At 35.4% G+C, this 20,456-nt stretch overlaps 1 pseudogene; it reads left to right on the top strand.

Moving 5' to 3' along the window:
• Positions 1–3,565: 3,565 nt before the first annotated feature.
• LOC100934069 lies at positions 3,566–5,100 on the top strand (annotated as a pseudogene).
• Positions 5,101–20,456: the final 15,356 nt, after the last annotated feature.

Raw genomic sequence — 20,456 nt, forward strand, 5'->3', positions numbered from 1 at the left:
TTGGATTGCCTGTTCACCATTTTGTTTCTTCTTAGTTATCATCCTCAACTTCTTCCTACAAGATCCTTAAACTCCCACTCTGATAGGTGAACTTTTAATTTGGGACTCAGGTCTCTATACTACTTCTAGTTTCTTCATGCCCTACCCCTTCTAGTGTTATTTAGGATTTATCATCCATTCAAATGTAAGCTTCTTGAAGACAAGGACTGTCTTGTTTATTTAGATTTTTATTCCCTTATATATCCCATGTATATATGTACGGACTTATTGTCCAGTTTCTTTTGGTTGTTTAGTCTTGTGCCAGATGGGAGCTAGTCATGAATACATGGCCAATATGTTGTATATCATTCTTGCCCTCTGAAAGTCTAAAACTTAATGCAATTACTGGATTTCTTCATCTTCAACTATACCCTGAAGTAGCTGTAGTAACTGACCCAGACCATGAGAGATCAATGTGATTATCATTTGGGAGTATCAGGAGCTCAAGAAGAATTTAATTAAATTTGGACTTCTTTTTTTTAATTCTGAGCTTTAAGATATTGGAAGTATCTTTTACCACTTTGTGTTCTCAACAGTTGTGTTTCTATTTGCCTTTTCATTGTTTATAGACTAATCATGCAGTAAACTGGGTTTTTTTGGTCCACTCATCTAAGAGTAGCTCATAATCATCTCCATCATCTACATTTACCGACTTTTGCTGCTTATCTCAGACCTTTCCTGGTCCTTCCACTACAGTGTTACTCCAAGTCTTGGTATGGATATAATCCTGGAATCTTGAAGACTATATTAGTGATTTATAACCTTCTTTATACACTCCATTATGTTATGGGACATTTCATCTTATCTCCATTTTTTTGCACAGTGGTACCCCCATTTGGAATTTGCTACCTCATAATTTCTGATTTGTAGAATTCCTAGCATCCTCAACTCAGGAGTTACCCCGTAAAAGACTTTTCCTGACTTGATTTGTTATTACCATATTCTCCCACTTAAAATAACTTTACATTATAATCATAGATTTAGAAAGTTAAAGGGCTTCTTATGACATTTACAATCCTATCATTTTACCAAGGAAGAAACCAGGCCCGAAAGAGTTGTGACTTGTCCAAGCTGAATCTGAACCCAGATCTTCTGTCTACCATGTTGCCTCTCTGTACTTATTGATTTGCATATATATATTGAATCTCCTCAAGTTTCAATATGTATTGGTATAGTCTGTTTCAATTTTGCCTTTCCTTTTTCCAGTACCTAGCTCACTATCTGGAATATAATAGGTGATTAATAATGTTTGGTGAATTGTACTGAAATACATTGAATTGAGTAAGATCCAGTCCATGTTTTCAAAGTACTCAGAATTCCTCTCAAACTTAGAAATTATATTAATTATAGTCCACATTTCTGTAGTCCTTTTAGCTTTGCAACATATTTCAATTCCCCTGACAATTTTGAAAAGTTGTTTTAATATTGTTATTCTCATTTTACAGAGAAGGAAACGGAGGCTCAGATATGTGACTATGACTACACAGCTATAATAAAATTGAGTCTGAAACTCAGGACTCCTAATTAGATACTAGGGTACTTCTGCTGTATGAAACTACTCTAGTCATGAAATGCCTTCAAAAGTAAGCAATTAACAATTTTAGGTTCCTAAATACTTTGTGGTTATTTCTGAGACCAGAATTCTGCACATCAAAGCTATAATTATAGGAAGCCAAAGTGAACATGTGCAATCCCATCCAGATAGCCATTATCTATTGGGCCCATGGAATCCAATAAACAAATTGTATTTTTCCTTCTTCCTTTGGTATGTTAAATCTTTTATTAAAAGCCAAAAATGATTGCCTGATTTCATCCTCCTTATTGCATTCTGGTGCCACTAATAGATGTATTCTTAGCAATTTTCTTGGAAAAATTTTACTCAATTACATGAGATACTGTAAGAATTGTTTATTCTCTTGTATCTATAATATATTAAACTTTAATTTCTCTTTACAGCTCTAGGCTTCTATCATCAATGGCTTACTTCATCTAGAGGTCTCATTCACATTTTAAACTCAATGGGTCTATAATAGAGTACATTTTCTTATTCCTAACCCTATTCTAGAACCTAATTTCCCTGACTTTCTGAGGACATTCTTGTAGAAAATCAGGTTTACAATCTAGGTCATTGTCAACAGTTTTCTCTCCCTAACTCCCTAAATCACTTGCCAAATCTTGTCCATGCTATATCTTGCATCAAACTTCTTCTTTTCACTTACCTGGGCATGGCCCTGATTCAGATCCTAATTCAGATTTTATTTAACAATAAAAAAATGTTAGTATTTATTTATATAATCATTTTGGGGTTTGCAAAGTACTTTACAAATATTTCATTTCATCCTCATAACAATTCTTGGAAGTAAATGCTATTGTAATCCCAATTTTACAGATGAAAAGATGAAGGTAATCAGCAGTGAAGTGACTTGGCTAGTCATACAGTTAATAAGTGTCTAAGGCAGGATTTGAACTCAGGCTTTCTGGACTCCAGTTTCTGGATATTATATACTGTACCATCTGTCTACCTTTCATCTGAACTATGTTAAGAGATTCTTATTTGGAATCTTTGCTTACAATGTTTACCTTCTTCAAGAAAGCCTTTAATTAGCTGTCAAAATATTCTTTCTAAGGCACAACTCTGATCACATCACTCTTCTGATTTACAAAAATATCAGTGCCTTACCATTGTCTCTGGAACAAAATGCAAATTTTTCAGCTTGGATTTAAGAGTTAATCTGTCCTCGACTATCATTTTGTCAATTTCATATCAACTTCTTTCACATGTGTTGTTCTGGCCAAATTAGGCTAATAGCTGTTCTTTGATTTTTCTTTTGTACTCTTCTGTATCCACAGATTTGCAGAGACTGTCCCCTATGTCTACAACTCATTCCTGTCTTTCAGAATTCTTCTCTTTCTTCAAAGTATGGCTCAGGCAACATTTCTCCCATACAACTCTCTCCTGAGTTCCTATCTCCAGTTGAAAGTGCTGTTTGTCCTCTTTAAAAATATTAGTACACTTTATCTGGCTCTCTCCTTTTCCCCATCATACTCTTGAGTTATAGTTATTTGTGTAATCATATACATACTAGTAATTTATAGGTTTCTTTGGAATTCAGGAACCTTGCCAATTTTTTTTTATCCTTAGAGACTAGCATAAAATTTGGAATATAGGAATTCAAATGAATGGGGAATATAGACAGTCTTGATTTCTCCATTGGAAGGACCCATTCATCCATGCATGTCATTCATCAAACATGAATTACATATCTATATTTGTAAAACCTGTGCTAGGGCTGGGAAAAAGAGTGAATGGTAACAAAGAAGAATATAATACTGATCTTATGCTTATGTAACTCACAAAAAAGATAAAACCTATATATATAGATAAATATAATAAAATTAAAATATGCTATATATCATAAAAAGGTCAGAGAACTCTATTCTCTCCATTCCCCCACAAGACAGGTTCCCTCCACTATTCCTTCCCTGCTTTTCCCTCTTCCTATTACCCTAACACAGGAGCAGGTTCATGTTCATCAGTATTGGATTTAGTGGATTCTATGAGACATCTTTGTCAAAGGGCCTTTTACTAGTATCCAACACCCTTTTAATTTTGTTGGCACTTCTCTTTCAGCATTATTAGAATATCTTTGTGTATCATCTACAAGCTATAAAGATTGACTTGCAGAAGATGATTTCAGAAAGCCTAAAGAGACTCACATGAAGTGAAGTTAAGTGAAGTGAGTATTACCAAGAGACAAGAAGATTATACAATGGTCAATTCTGAAGGACGTGGCTCTTCTCAACAATGAGGTGATTCAGGCCAATTCCAATAGACTTGTGATGGAGAGAGCCATTTGCATACAGAGAGAGGACTATAGGGACTGAATGTAGATCACAACAAAGTATTTTGACCTTTTTATTGTTGTTTTCTTGCTTTTATTCTCATTTTTTCCTTTTTGATTTGATTTTTCTTGTACATAGAAATATGTATAGAAGAATTGCACATGTTTAACACATATTGAATTACTTGCTATCTAGGGGAGGGGGATGAGGGAAGGAAGGGAGAAAAATTTGTGTGGTGAATATTGAAAATTATCTTTGCTTATATTTTGAAAATAAAAAGCTATTATTTAAATTTTTTTAAAATAAATAAGTGAACTGGGGAAAGAAGAATAACTTGCAGATCTGGATATTGATAGATGAAAGAATAATTTGCCTCAGTTTGAAAGATACATTTTTAGGAGGCTGCTCATACATAACTTTGGGATGTTTGAAAAAAAATGTGGCAGCAGAAAATTTGAATCCTTTTTGCTGAATTCCTGAATTTTTTCAGCTTTGTTTGACTTGACCCTTGTGGAAGTTATGCAGCATTCATTTCACAGCCAGTGTCTTGATTTCCGGTTTTCTCAAGTCTGTATTTGCTCTGTTTGTATCATTTTACTGTTCCATTCCAAGAGTTTAAGTGACACAAGTTCTGGGCCAGTTTTCTATCACAAATAAGACATTGATTTATACATTGGAGCTACAGCTTTTAACCTCTGGAACTTAGATTTGTGTGTAACCACAAGAGGTCTGATTGCTAGTATATGTTATATCAATAATATCAATAATGTATTAAAAGTTCATCAGGTTCTTTGCATACCCTCCTATTTGGCAAAGTTGTTTTCTCAGACACTTGAATCCATCTTCTCTTCTTTCAAACTGATTAATGAAGATAGAATTTGGAACGGGAACAACAGTAGACATTCATAGATAGCAAACAATGGCCTTTCTTGATCATCAGCTTATGTTTTGCACACATGAGGCAGCAATGAGAGCAGAAGGGTGGGAGGATTAATTGGAATCAGTTTTCCTTTATGTACATCAGAGATAGAATACAAATGCTTGAGATGTTCGACAGTCTGAACAAATAGTGGAAGTACTTGAGTCTTGAGTCTTTGAGATTTCTGAGGAGTAGTTGTCCAAATGAAGAAGGGATTTTCTACAGTGGATGCTTTGAAGGCCCTGAGAGCTTCAAATAATGACCTTAATGTAGCTACTAACTTCCTACTACAGCACTGATGAGTCTGAGGAATTCAGCTGATATACTTGCTTGCCATCTGAGGCAGAGGCAGCATCTGCCTCCTTCATGACATTAAAACGTCTTTATCAGACGAATGCAAGGCAATAAAGTCATGTCTACATAAACTAAGTTATTATGTTGGATAGTTGCTCCCATGCCCTTAAATCTCAAGATTGTTATGATTATAATATTTGAAAATAACTTTGCCATTCAAATAGTTAGCATAGTTTTTTTCTATATTCATTTTGAACAATTGGGTCTTTTCTTAGTTTTAAGAAACAACAGTAAAGAATTGTTACAGTTTATGTATGAAATATTGAGAATGTAAACATATGCAGCAGTTCAGTGCCATTTCAGAGGGTAAATGGAAGCTGTTATAAGTTGTACTATTTTTATTATAGTGCATTATCCTACATAATCTTTTGATTGCAATAATAATCTTAAAGGGGAAAATGTTATTTCAATAAGAACATATCAGATTTTTTAAAAAGTTTTTTTCATTGTATTTTTTCTCAAATTTGCTTTTAAACTTAAAGGGCTATTCATGCTACCACCTGGATACCAGAAGTATGATTTATATATTTATAATGAACTGTATTAACTAGGGACTAACTAGGGAAGAATAGAAGGACTGAGTCATATACTCTTCATTATTACCAATCCAGGGCAAATTATCTAGGCTTTTCTCCCCATGTCTTCCAGAAAAAGCTACTAATCAAAAGAGTCTAGAAGAGTCTCTGAAACAATATAAAAGCTCTGGAAAAAAAGATCTAGTGATAACTCTCCTTTGAAAATCCAAAGTAAATCCATAATGGGGAAGTGGTTCAGATAGCAAATGAACAAAAATAGAGCTATTTCAACAGTCTAATGGCATTCAGCCAGGTTCAGCAGGATCACAATGACTTGTTGGATCACCATGATGACCTAAATAGAATACTTTGTAGTTGACATGTGATGGATTTGTGAATAGGCTAACCATTATTTTCAGAAAGTAGATATGAGAAACTCTTGTCCAATTTGTTTTTTTCTTCAAATAGCTCTTTATTTTTCCAAATACATGCAAAGATAGTTTTCAACATTCACCTTGCAAAACCTTGTGTTCCAAATTTTTCTCCTTCCCTCTTCCTCTCCCCCTCATTCCCCTCCCCTAGATAGCAACATAGGTTAAATGTGCAATTCTTCTAAATATATTTCCACATTTGTCATGCTGCTCAAGAAAAATCATATCAAAAGGAAAAAAAAACACAAGAAAGAAAAAAAACTAAGCAAACAAACGACAACAACCAAAAAGTGAAAATACTATGTTTTGATCCACATTCAGTTTTCATAGTTCTCTTTTTGGATGCAGATGGTTCTTTCCATCACAAGTCATGGAATTGCCATGAATCGCCTCATTGTTGAAATATATTGTTGTCATATATGATCTTCTTGTTGCTGTGTATAATGATCTCCTGGTTCTGTTCACTCAGCATCAGTTCATGCAAGCCTTTCTAGACTTTTCTGAAGTCATCCTGCTCATCATTTTTTATAGAACAATAATATTCCATTACTTTCATATATCATAACTTATTCAGCCATTCCCCAACTGATGGACAACTTCCAGTTCTTGTCATTACAAAATTTCCCACTTTTTTTTTAGTATAATTCTTGGGCTAAGTATTGAAAACCTAGATTGATTGTCCCCTGCTGTATCAATAAATTATCTATTAATTACTCAGAAATTCTCACAGGATTTTCATTCTTCTCAGGAAAAAAAAAGGACCAATTAGTAAACTATCATTTATAATTCACATTGTACAAACCAACATCATTCTTGTCCACTGAGATTTTTGGGGATGTAGTGGTAAATGCTTGGGAAATCTTCCAATAAATCACTCACATTCTCAATTACTACCACTACACCCATCACCACCATCATCAATCATCCTCATTATCCCTAACATTAACATAAGGCCTACTATATGCCAGACATTGTCCTGAGTGCTTTACAATTATTATCTCACAACAAAACTGGGAAATAGATGCTATTATTATCTCCAAGTTGCAGATGAAAAAATTGTGACAAGCAGTTTCCCCTGACTTGCCTCTAGTCAAATAGCTAAGCTAGTTTCTGAGAAGGAATTGAATTTAAGGATTTCTGACTCCAGACTCAGTGTTTGATACACTACACTACCATCAATCACTAATTTTTTAGGTCTTGTAATTCAGTCCATTCTAAAGGCATTCTAAATGGAGAGTACTAAGAGATTAGGTGACTTGCCCAGGATAACACAATAATTAGTATTTGAATTCAGGTCTTCCTAAATTTGAGGGCAGCTATCCATCCTCTATCTCATACTGCCTTCTACAAATGCATATGAAGTATATAAAGTTCTATGAGAGAAGATGGGTAAGAGAGCATAATTTTTTTCAGATCAAATGAAGTTATTTATGTAGTTTACATATTTTATATTACAAGGACTTGTGCTAGACTCTTTGGGAGAGACAAAGAAAAATGAGACATTCAAGGAGTTTACAGTTAAATGATGGAGACAGTGCTCCAAACTAGGAATTGTTTTATATGGATTCCAAAATAAAAGGACCTGGAAAAATAGAACAAATGAACATGATACATGACAGTAAAGAGAGTGTTCTCAGTTATATTTTGGGGAAATCTATAATTTTTCTTTATTTAAAATAATTTTCCAAGAAATATCTATTTAATTTATCCTCCTCCAATACTTGTATTGATACTCTAGAGCAGAAGTGGGGGAATGTAAAGCAGTCTATATAGGGTCCACAAAATCATTTCCCAATGAAACCACAGGTGATGATAAACTGAAAGTTAGGTGCAACAACCTCCCTTGGCTTGAGTTCTATAGGTTGATAATTTTGTATGGTCTGCAAATAATGTTATAAATGTCCAAATGGACTTTGGAAGAAAAAAAAGGTTCCCTATCCCTGCTCTAGAGTTTGATCTTTTTTCAAAAATACTGATTTGAAATGCTTTTAAATTATTTTCTCTTTGATGTTCTCATATAAGGTATACCTTGTGGAAGATAAAAGACTTATCTTCTCTCCATCCTATCTATCTAAGAGGGTTATTATGGACATCTCCATCCTCATTTCTTCATCTTTTTTGTTGAAATATACTGTGTGAATCCTTGTTGAAAGAAATACTATATACATATGGGATGTATTTGCACTATGAATATATACATCATTCACATATAATACAATAAGATCTACATATATATACATGTGTATATATACATACATATACATGTGTGTATAATTATATGTATGTGTATATATAACATTATATGAACATATGGGTGTTTGCATTGCATTTGTGTGTATAAAGTACATGTATATAGTATATATATATGTATGTCATATAAAATAATGCCTGTTTGATGGTAATGATGGGGGTAGAACAGATTTCATCACAAAAGGCATAAACTTCGTGGGTTTTAAAGTCTTTATTAAGCTACTGGAGAGCTCCCCTAGTTGGGAACCATTTCTCTTTTAAAATCGGCTCAAACTATCTGTGAAATTCTTATGCCTTTGACTCTGCTTTTAAATCACTTATGTTTTGACTTTTTTTGGTCATTTCCCAGATTCAACACTTGGTAGGTAATTAACAGACATTATTTTTCCCCCTCTCTCTTTTAAAACTCAGATGAAAGAGAACACTTAATGCTATGGAGAAAAGAGAGGAGAGGGGAATTTAACAGATCAATTATCTCCACTCCTGAATCATTTAGCTAATGTTTCACCTCTCAGAAGAAAATGCCTCCTCACAAAGGAGTCATCACTAAATGATGCACACACACAATTTCAGGCTTTATGGGGGTGGTGGTGTTGGTGATGTGGGCTATTTTTGGGAATACTAGGCCCTGAATCATATTCTTAAAGGCCAGACCTGAGAACATTATCCAGACCTCTCCATGCCCTTCTACTCACAAGGAGAGACTTCTTCAAGGAAATAAGAATTGAAATTTAGATAAGGAGTGAGAAAAGGCAGAAAGGAAGAAAAGGGAAGGGAAGCCCTAGTCCTTCCTAGATCTGTTGAGAGTTAAGGAAGTTCAGAGAAAGGAATGTTTGGGCAGAGGGAATATTATGACTTAATATCAGATCACCAGGCTGGACACAGAAAGCCCAGGTTGGTAATTGGGGAAGAGAAGGAGAACTAGAATAAGCAGGCAGGTATCAAGGGCAGCAGCCCAGTAGAGCCATGTTCTGTAGCCAAGTAAAGGTCAGACACTGAAGGAGTAAAGGAACCTCCAGCTCAAATTCAGACTGATAGGACAGGATTGAGGCAGATTTCCAGCAAGGAAGAAAAGGATGGTAGACATTCTTACACCACTTCATTGCTCCTGAGGATGACTCTTCTTTCTGGGTAAGTAATAGGACCCATCTTTCTCTGTTAGAAAGCAGAGTGTTCTTTCTCATGGGAGACAGAATTTCAATCCAGTCAAGATCTAGGTGCTAGAATCTTCAATTAGGCCTCATTCAACTTACATGGCCTACTTCCATGGCAAAGAGAATTTGCATTGATCATAGAATCATAGAATTTAGAGTACATTTGGAAAAGGCATTTGGGGTGGGAGGGAGGCAGAGCCAAGATGGCAGAGGGGACACATGCTTAATTCTAAGCTCCTTTTCTACCCTTACTACTGATTACCAAATTCAACTTCTGAAATAGTACTTGACTGGTACAATCCATGAATATTGAGAATACAACAAATTACCAGCCAAAGATAATCTGTAAGATTGTCAGAAAAGGTTTGTCTTGATTGGGCGGGAGCAGGCAGGGAAGCAGAAAATGGGGGCTAGCATGCTGAGCTTACCGAGGGTGGGGGTGGTCTCTGTGGTGGAGAATTTGGAGGGAGGACTCTACCACAGGTTGACTGCTCTGCTTTTGTTGTAAAGCAGTAAATCAGCAGAGAAGTTACACAAATGCCAAAGGTTTTCCCAAAATACCAGAATTTAACAGGACCTGGCCACACCCACCCAGCACTGGGAGTGATTCAGCATGAACCACAGTGCAGCTGCACAGCGGCAGTGCACAGCACAGAGCTCTGACTGGGTGCAGTCACACTTCTGGGGGGGGGAGAGGGGCTCTGCCAGAGCAGAGGCATCTGCACAGAGCTCTTCCCAAGGCAGTCGCATTCTACTGCAGGGCTCTGCCCAGAGTAGTGGTACTTCCACAGCTCAGCTGCTCTTTACAGCCTGTTTATAAGACAGCTACTGTACATCTGTCTCTGTTCTGTAGTAGGAAGCTGGTAATCTCTTTGCCCTGAAGGCAGACCCTAAGGGCTTTTTAAAAAATGACCAAAAAAGCCAAGCAAACTCTAATTATAAATAGCTTCTATACAGAAAGAGAGCAGGTTTTCCAATCCTGAAAAGACTGATGGCAGACAGTCTCTAGACAAAACCCCAAAGGGGGGTATAGCTTGGTCCCCTTCACACAAGGCTCTCCTAAAAGAAATTATAAAAGATCTCAAAAGAGAGCTACAAGAAAAATGGGGAAAGGAAAGAGAAGCTCTGCAAGAATGTTTGGAAAAGAAATATAACTCATTAAAAGAAAAATTTGTTTGTGAATACATCCAGCCATTCTGGAGAGCGATTTGAAACTATGCTCAAAGAGTTATCAAACTGTGCATATTCTTTGATCCAGCAGTGTCACTACTGGGCTTATACCCCCAAAGAGATTTTTAAAAAGGGAAAGGGACCTGTATGTGCAAGAATGTTTGTGGCAACCCTCTTTGTAGTGGCCAGAAATTGGAAACAGAGTGGATGCCCATCAATTGGAGAACGGCTGAATAAATTGTGGTATATGAATATTATGGAATATTATTGTTCTGTAAGAAATGACCAACAGGATGATTTCAGAAAGGCCTGGAGAGACTTACATGAATTGATGCTGAGTGAAATGAGCAGGACCAGGAGATCATTGTATATTTCAAAAACAATACTATATGACGGTCAATTCTGTTGGAGAAAGCCCTCTTTGGCGATGAGATGAACCAAATCAGTTCCAATAGAGCAGTAATGAATTGAAACAGTTACACCCAGCAAAAGAACTCTGGGAGATGACTATGAACCACTACATAGAATTCCCAATCCCTCTATTTTTGTCCACCTACATTTTGATTTCCTTCACAGATTAATTGTATAATATTTCAAAGTCCAATTCTTTTTGTACAGCAAAATAACTGTATGGATATGTATACATATATTGTATTTAACTTATGCTTTAGCATGTATTGGTTAACCTGCCATCTGGGGGAGGGGTTGGGGGGAAGGAAAGGAAAAAGTGGGGCAAAAGGTTTTGTAATTGTCAATGCTGAAAAATTACCCATGCATATATCTTGTAAATGAAAAGCTATAATATATATATATATATATATATATATATGTATGTATAAAAGAAAAATTTGATAAGATGGAAAAAGAAAACAACTTCCTGAAATGTGAATTGGAAAAGGTAAAGAACTCCCAGGGAAACAGAATTTGTGAACTGGAAAAGATAAAGAACTCCCAGGAAAGTAGATTTGTGAACTGGAAAAAGAAAATAACTCAATAAAAAAATTAGTGAAATGGAACAAAATTGCATAGAGCAAAACAACTCATTTAAAAACTAAATTGGACATATGCAAAAAGAAGTAAGAAAAGCTAATGAAGAAAATAACTCATTAAAAATTAGAACTAAACAAATAGAAATGAATGATTCGTTGAGACATCAAAAATCAGTCAAGCAAAATCAAAAATATGAAAAAATAGAAAAAATGTTTAATATCTACTGGAAAAATAACAGACCTGGAAAATAGATCTAGGAGAGATAATATAAGGATTATTGGACTTGATGAAAATTATGATGAAAAAAAGAGCCTACACACTATTTTACAGGAAATCATCAAAAAGAACTGCCCAGATGTAATAGAATCAGAAGGTAAAATAGGCATTGAAATAATTCATCGAGAACCAAATCAGTTCCAATAGAGCAGTAATGAATTGAACCAACTACACCCAGTGAAAGAACCCTAGGAGATGACTATGAACCATTACATAGAATTCCCAATCCCTATATTTTTGTCTGCCTGCATTTTTGATTTCCTTCACAGGCTAATAGTACACTATTTCAAAGTCCAATTCTTTTTGTACAGCAAAAATAACTGTTAGGACATGTATGCTTATATTTTATTTAATTTATACTTTAACATATTTAACATGTATTGGTCAACCTGCCATCAGGAAGAGGGGATGGGGGGAAGAAGGGGAAAAACTGGAACAAAAGGTTTGGCAATTGTCAATGCTGTAAAATTACCCATGCATATATAACTTGTAAATAAAAAACTATAATTTAAAAAAAAGAAAGAATTCATCAAACACCTTCTGAAAGAACCCCCCCCCCAAAAAAAAAAAAAAAAAAAAAAACTCCAAGGAATGTTGTGGCTTAATTTCAGAACTATCAGATTAAGGAAAAAATATTACAAGCAGCCAGAAAAAAACAATTCAAATACTGAGGAGCGACCATAAGGATCACTCAGGATCTAGCTGCTTCCATATTAAATGATTAAAGGGCCTGGAATCTGAAAATCCAAAAGGCAAAAAAAAACTCAGAATGCAGCCAAGAACAAACTACCCAGCTAAGCTGAGCATTTTCTTTCAGGGAAAAAGATGGACATTAATGAAACAGGTGAATTACATTTATTCCTAATGAAAAAAACAAAGCTTAACAAAAAATTTGATCTCCAAATATAAGACTCAAGAGAAGCATAAAAGATAAAAAGAACTCTTGAGAACTGTATTTCTGTTATGGGCATCTGTAAAGAGCATGTGTATAATTTGATTTTAATGTTATAATACAAAAAAAGGGAAGTAAAAGTAGAAAAGGGATAGTATGAGAAAAAGGGAAAAGGAGAGATAAAAAGAGGGAAATTACATCCCATGAAGAGGCAAAGGAAACCTATCATATCTGAGGGAATTTAGGGAGTAGGAAGAACATTGTGTAAATCTTATTATCATCAGATTTGGCTTAAAGAGAAAATGTTAGACATATTTGGTTTAAAGAGAAACTTTTCTCACCTCATTAAAAAGTGGGAGAGGAAAAGGGAAAAGAAAAGAGTAATAAGGGAAAGGTAAAAAAAAGGAAAGGGACTCAAAGGGGTGGGAGAGATTCTAAAGAGGAAGAGTTGTGTGAGGCAAGTTGTGCAAGTTTAATACTGGGGAAGAGGATAAGGGGGAAATAAAAAGAAAAGCATAATCTGGGGATAATAAGATGGCAGGAAATACAGAATTAGTAGTTTTAACCATAGATGTGAATGGGATGAACTCTCCCATAAAGCAAAGGCATATAGCAGACTGGATCAAAAGCCAGCATTCTACAATATGTTGTTTATAGGAAACATATTTAAAGCAGAGTGATACATACAGAGTAAAGGTAAAAGGCTGGAGCACAATCTATTATGCTTCAGGTGAAGTCAAAAAAGCAGGGTAGCCATCCTTATCTCAGATCAAGCAAAAGCAAAAATTGATCTAATTAAAAGATATAAGGAAGGAAACTATATCTTGCTAAAGGATACTATTGACAATGAAGCAATATCAACACTAAACATACATGCACCAAGTGGTGTAGCATCTAACTTCCTAAAGGAGAAGTTAAGAGAGTTGCAAGAAGGAATAGACAGCAAAACTATAACAGTGGGAGATCTCAACCTTGCACTCTCAGAATTAGATAAATCAAACCACAAAACAAATAAAGAAAAAGTTAAAGAGGTAAATATACTATTAGAAAAGTTAGGTATGATAGATCTTTGGAGAAAACTGAATGGAGACAGAAAGGAGTATACTTTCTTTTCAGTAGTTCATGGAACCTATACAAAAATTGATATATATATATATATATATATATATATATATAAAGTTTAAAAGCTTTTGTACATACAAAACTAATGTAGACAAGATTAGAAGGGAAACAATAAACTGGGAAAATATTTTTACAGTCAAAGGTTCTAATAAAAGCCTCATTTCCAAAATATATAGAGAATTGACTCTAATTTATAAGAAATCAAGACATTTTCCAATTGATAAATGGTCGAAGGATACAAACAGACAATATTCAGATGAAGAAATTGAAACTATTTCTAGCCATATGAAAAGATGCTCCAAGTCATTATTAATCATAGAAATGCAAATTAAGACAACTCTGAGATACCACCACACACCTCTCAGGTTGGCTAGGATGACAGGAAAAGAAAATGCTGAATGCTGGAGAGGATGTGGAAAAACAGGAACACAGATACATTGGTGGTGAAATTGTGAATACATCCAGCCATTCTGGAGAGTGATTTGGAACTATGCTCAAAAAGTTATTAAAATATGCATAACCTTTGATTCAGCAGTGTTACTACTGTGCTTATATCCCGAAGAGATCTTAAAGAAGAGAAAGAGACCTGTATGTGCAAAAATGTTTGTGGCAGCCCTTTGGGTAATAGATAGAAACTAGAAATTGAATCAGTTGGAGAATGGCTAAATAAATGTGGCATATGAATGTTATGGAATATTATTGTTCGGTAAGAAATGACCAGCAGGATGATTTCAGAAAGGCCTGAAGAGACTTACATGAACTGATTCTGAGTGAAATGAGTAGGACCAGGAAATCATTATATACTTCAATAATAATACTATATGATGATCAGATGTAGCTCTCTTCAACAATGAGATGAACCAAATCAGTTCCATTTGTTCAATAATGAAGAGAACCAGCTACACTCAGCAAAAGAACTCTGGGAAATGACTGTGAACCACAATACAGCATTTCCAATCCCTTTGTTTTTGTCCTCTTGCATTTTTGATTTCCTTCTCAGGTTAATTTTATCTTATTTCTAAATCTGATTTTTCTTGTGCAGCAAAATAACCATATGTATATGTGTATATATAGATATAGATATAGTATTTAATATATAATTCAACATATTTAACATGTATTGGTTTACCTGCCATCTGGGAGAAGAGGTGGGGGGAAGAAGGGGAGAAGTTGGAACAGAAGGTTTTGCAAGTGTCAATGCTGAAAAATTACAAATGCATATATCTTGAAAATAAAAAGCTATAATAAAAAAAAGAAGAAAAGACATTGAGGAGAGAAATAAAAGGGCCTTAGAGATTCTATTTCCTCTTCTCAATACCTTTGTTCAATATGCCTTTGTGTGTATGTGTGCAGGAGCATGCATGTGTGTGTGTGTGTGTGTGTGTGTGTGTGTCTGTGTCTGTGTCTGTGTGTGTTTGTGTGTGTGAAATCATTTTTTTAAGTGACCCCATTCTTGGCAGAGATACTGGAGTAGTTTGCCATTTTCTTCCCCAACTCATTTTATAGGTTTTTCTGTCTTTTGTTTGTTCTGTTGTTCTATTTTCTGTTTTTGTTTTGTTTTGTTTTGTTTTTTTTAGCAGAAACATGGCTAAATGACTTGCCCAGGATGAGTTAGTAAATGTCTGAGGCCAGATTTGAACTCTGGAAATTGCGTCTTCCTGACTCTTTACTACATCAAGGCACCTTCTTTATTTTTGCTTCAAAGAATATAGCTTTTTTCAGAGAATAACCTTGGTGTCATTGGCCACACAGTCTCTCCTAATCCTCTGTTTGGAAATTCTCTCCCTCCTGAAATTATGATGCATTTGCATTTCTTTATCTACCTATATGTTACATTTCCCCATATGATCTGAGCTTCCTGAAGGCAGGGACCATGCTATTTTGAATCTGTATTCCCAGCACATGGCCCAATACTTTCCTTATAGTAAGTTCTTAGTATCTGTAGAATAGATGGTCCAATTCCCTCATTTTTCAGATAAGGAAATTGAGATATAGAAAGGCAAATTATTTTTCCCAAAGTCAATTGGGTATATATAGCAAAACTAGGATTTGAACATGATTTTCAGACTAAATTCGTTGCCATGTCCTCTACAATATGACTACCCTAAACCAGAGTCAAAATTAGACTGATGTACTCAAGAGAATGTGATATCCGGGGGGGATAGTTCTTCCTGTCAGGCCCTTCTCTCTGCTATCTCCATTTCCTTACCATCTTTTGCCAGCCATATGCTGTATGACACTACAACTACAGGTTCCATTCTTCTCCCAGAACCCACTATCTCTATAGCCATGACCTAAATCTGCTGTCTCCCCTATCTTTTCCTCTTCCCACTATTTAGGGGGATGCTTCATTAGCCATGCTATGCATTCTGAGACTGCATTCCCTGAGAGATGATCCATCCCCCTCCCTGGTGAGGTTGGATCTACTTTGATTAAGCTATCCTTTATGTTCTTTCACTTAAAATAAGTTGCCTTGGACCATAATTCCTAATTATGACTGATGAAATCTCTTTAGTCACTGAAGAAGGAGGTTGGATATAAAATACTTCAGATAACTTTTGTGATATTCATTTCTATTTTTTAGAGTTTATAACTTCTCTTTTTCAAAAAGAGATCTCAGGAACTTTGAAAACTCAAAGGATCTGTAATGCGAGAGGTTTTGCAGCCTAGTAGACAGAGCATCAGTCGCATAATTAGAAGATTTGGCTTTGAATCTAGTCTCTAATACTGGACAAGTGACTTGAAACATGAGACCTCCAGGTTTCTCATCTGTAAGACAGAAATAATAATACTTGCACTACATATCTCATATGATAGTTTACATTATAGTTCATAATCTTTCATATCTCATATGATAGATTATCTTATCTCATTACCTGGTAGCTTTCTATTTTAACTATTCTTGAAAATTAGGTTCTAAATTCTTTGTTTCTTTACTAGAAAGTATTATATGGGCTATCAGGGGCCTCAAATTCAAGGCTGTCTAAATTTGCCCCCCACAAGGCAAAACCTTCATTGCCTTTCCTAGACATGCCTACGTCTAAGTCTTTTTCAATTTTGACATTCTATGAACTGTGTTCTAAGATCTATTCTAACTCTGACATGTTTCTGTGGGACAATGGGTAAGGTACTTTATAGGATACTTTATACTCTTTATAGGAGACCAGATTTGGGTCAGCAGTGTATTTGAACTTGTGACAGGAAGGCTTGGGTTGTTTTGTTTTGTTTTGTTTTTCTTTTAGGAGAAAAAAATTACTTATTGTATTAGCTGCTAGTCTTTTATGAATGGAGTTTATCTTGGTCATAAGTCACAAAAGGCCTATTAGCAGTCTGAGTCAGCTTGCTATAGACTCAGGGATCTTTTTACATGTGCTCCCTTAGGGAAAATCATTTTCATGTGAGCCAAAGAAATGCAATTTCCATAGAAAATATAGAAAATGATGTCGCCAGGCTTAATGTCCAGCAGAATTAGTCTCTTTTAGCAGACTGTTTGCTTATTAACTAGTCTTTATGATGGCACTGCCAGGAACCTAGAGACACTGATAATAAAATATATAGCAGTCACAAGGAAAAGGAAATTCAGTGTTTGGAGTTCTGGCTCCAAAGATACAGGAGGTTAGGTTGGAAAATCAAATGGAAAAAATCATTCCTTCCCCTTATATCATTTATTGGAATCCTCTAAATAGGTATGAGAATTGAGAGAAAATTAATCATATAGAATTATAGAGAATATCAGACTAGAAGGACCTCAAAACAAGGAACATATAATGTCAGAACCAGCAGGAATCTTAGAACATAAAAATAATAATTGTCATTTTGGGGAAATGGTTTACAAAGCACATTCCTCATAACAACTCAAATGTTTGTTGAATTATGGAAATTCAAGTATCCTCATTTTATTGGTGAAGAATTTCCTCAGATTCAGAGATGAAATGTTGAAATTTATATTTAGGTTCTCAGATTATGAGCGCATATTTTGCTATTGTACCAAATATCAAAGGTTTAAGATACCTTAAAGATCATCACCTCTTCTTTTTACAGAAGAGGCAGAAACTGAAAGGTAGAGAAAGAATGAGTCGTTAACCTGGGCAAAGGGTAAGAATAAAATCACCTGAGCCTAAGGCAAGGAAATATTTCCCTGGATTTGTGGTTTCCCTGAATTGGTTGTTTACTCTGATGATATATATCACAGATCAGCAATGTCTGTCCTGGGTGATCCTCTTGTATCTTTCCTATAAATTTGATATGTGAGGACTCACCCAATATGTTGGAAGCCTTTCCTGCTTTCTCTTGATGTACAGAGAATACAATGATATGCTCAGGATGTCTACTCTTACCCTTACCTCATGACCAACTCATCTTCCCCCCACCCATAACCTTGATGCCATATTTTAGTCCTGTTCCTCTTTGAAGGTCCTCATTGGATTCATATTATAACTTGTTCACACCTACCATATGCCTTTCCATTGCTCTGTATTTGATATTTCACATTCAATTTAATTTCAAAATTGAGACAGCTAGATAGCTCAGTGAATAGAATGTCAGGACTGGAGTAAGAAAGACCTGAGTCCAAATGGGACCCCAGGTACTTACTATTTGTGGGATCTTGGGTAAGTCACCCTATTTATTTCAATTGCCTCATCTGTAAAATGAGCTGAAGAAGGAAATGGCAAATCATTCCAGTATCTGTTTCAGTTTTCTCAACTGTTAAATAAGGATAATAATCAGAATACCTCCCAGGTTATTGTGAGGATAAAATGAGATGTTTGTGAAGTGCTTAGAACAGTGTCTAATACATGGTAGGCAGTCAATCTGTGCACTTTTCCTTCCTTTCAATTCTTTGGAGACTATTATGATTGAAATTTTGTGGCAAAAAGAAAACACTAGTACATCATGCTTGCAACAGATTTGCTACATCATGAGTAATCCACTTTTTTTAAAGTTGTGTAGGTCAGCTGGGGTGGACCATATGGTAAGTGTAGAGTAGTGTAGAGCAAGCCTTGTCTGTCCCCAAATACCTTTCATATGTTTTCTGATGCCTGGAATTCCACCTTTAATAAATGAATAAACATTTATTAAACGCCTAATATAAGCTAGTCTCTGTGCTAAGAATTATAGTGCATTATTCCTTCAGCCAAAGTCCTCTTCTTAACTATTCAAATGAAGATGTTTCTGTGAATGACAATACTTTTGAACCATGCCAGTCAATTAGATTGTAAGCTTCTTGAGGGCAAGAACTAATTATATTTCTTCTTATTGCCACAGCACCTGACACAGGATTCTGTACACAAGATACATGATCTTAGAACATTTTTAACTGCATGCAGAGTACTATGTATTTTTTAGATCAGGAAATGCATGTTTAGATCAGGGATTCTTAAACTTTTCCCACTCACAATCCCTTTTCACCTGAGAAATTTTTATGTGACCCTGGATATATAACTTTATAGAATAAGTATGTAGAGGCAGCTAGGTGGAGCAGTGGTAGATTACCAGCCTTGAATTCAGGAGAACCTGAGTTCAAATCTGGTCTCAGACACTTAATACTTCCTAGCTGTGTGACCCTGAGCAAGTCACTTAACCCCATTGCCTCAGAAAAAAAAAAAAGGAAAAAAAAGAAAGAAATCCCCTCCCCATGCTTGCTATTTCTTGTCTTCATTACATCCTTTATCTAATAGTAGAAATCTTACTCAGTCTTCAAGGTGCAACTCAAATCCCCTCCTCCAACACAAGGAGCCTTTGCCAGTATAATGGGATCTGTTTTGGGTCCTCCCTTCTTCCTTAGGAAGAGGGGGGAAGTGTCTACTGAAATGTTCCCAAGAGGATCAGGATTGGCTTTCCTACCCAATCGCCCATACTCTATTCCTACTCCTCACCTAAACTGGCTGATAAGCATATTTTTGAAATGGAGGAATGAACATACAAATATGGCATGCTTTCCCTTAGAAAAATGGACCTCTTCTCTTATGATAATGAGATAAACCTGTCTTATACAAAGACAGAAGTTCTTTTTAGGGTTATTCTCTCTTTCATTCTAAGCATCTACAGCAGCAAAAGTAAGTGACATTTTAACTAATTTTATTCACTTTAAAATCCACGTGTTCCCCATGGACTGAATAATTTCTTTTTGAAGTGCTTATTATTTATATGAGGTTGGGAGCAGAAGGGGGGATTGAGGGGAAGGGAAAACACATAAAAACAGCTTCTAAGATTATTTCAAGGTCTTTTATGTGATTTCTTGCCATAATAACAGCAGCAGCAACAATAATAACTACTTGAATTTGTATAGTTTTTAGAGCACTTTGTCATACATTGTTTCCTTTGACCCTCAAAATAATCCTTTGAAGAAGGAGGATAGATATTATTATCCCATTTGACAGAAAAGAAAACTTGTTTTCAAGAGTTGCCCAAGATCACATTACAAGGGGGAAGAAGTAGATTAAAGTCCCAGATGTTCTAATTCTCACTAGACCAAATGGGCTTTCAACTGAATGCATAGAC

This window comes from Sarcophilus harrisii, chromosome 1 (assembly GCF_902635505.1).
Source record: "Sarcophilus harrisii chromosome 1, mSarHar1.11, whole genome shotgun sequence".
Taxonomy (NCBI): Eukaryota; Metazoa; Chordata; class Mammalia; order Dasyuromorphia; family Dasyuridae; genus Sarcophilus; species Sarcophilus harrisii.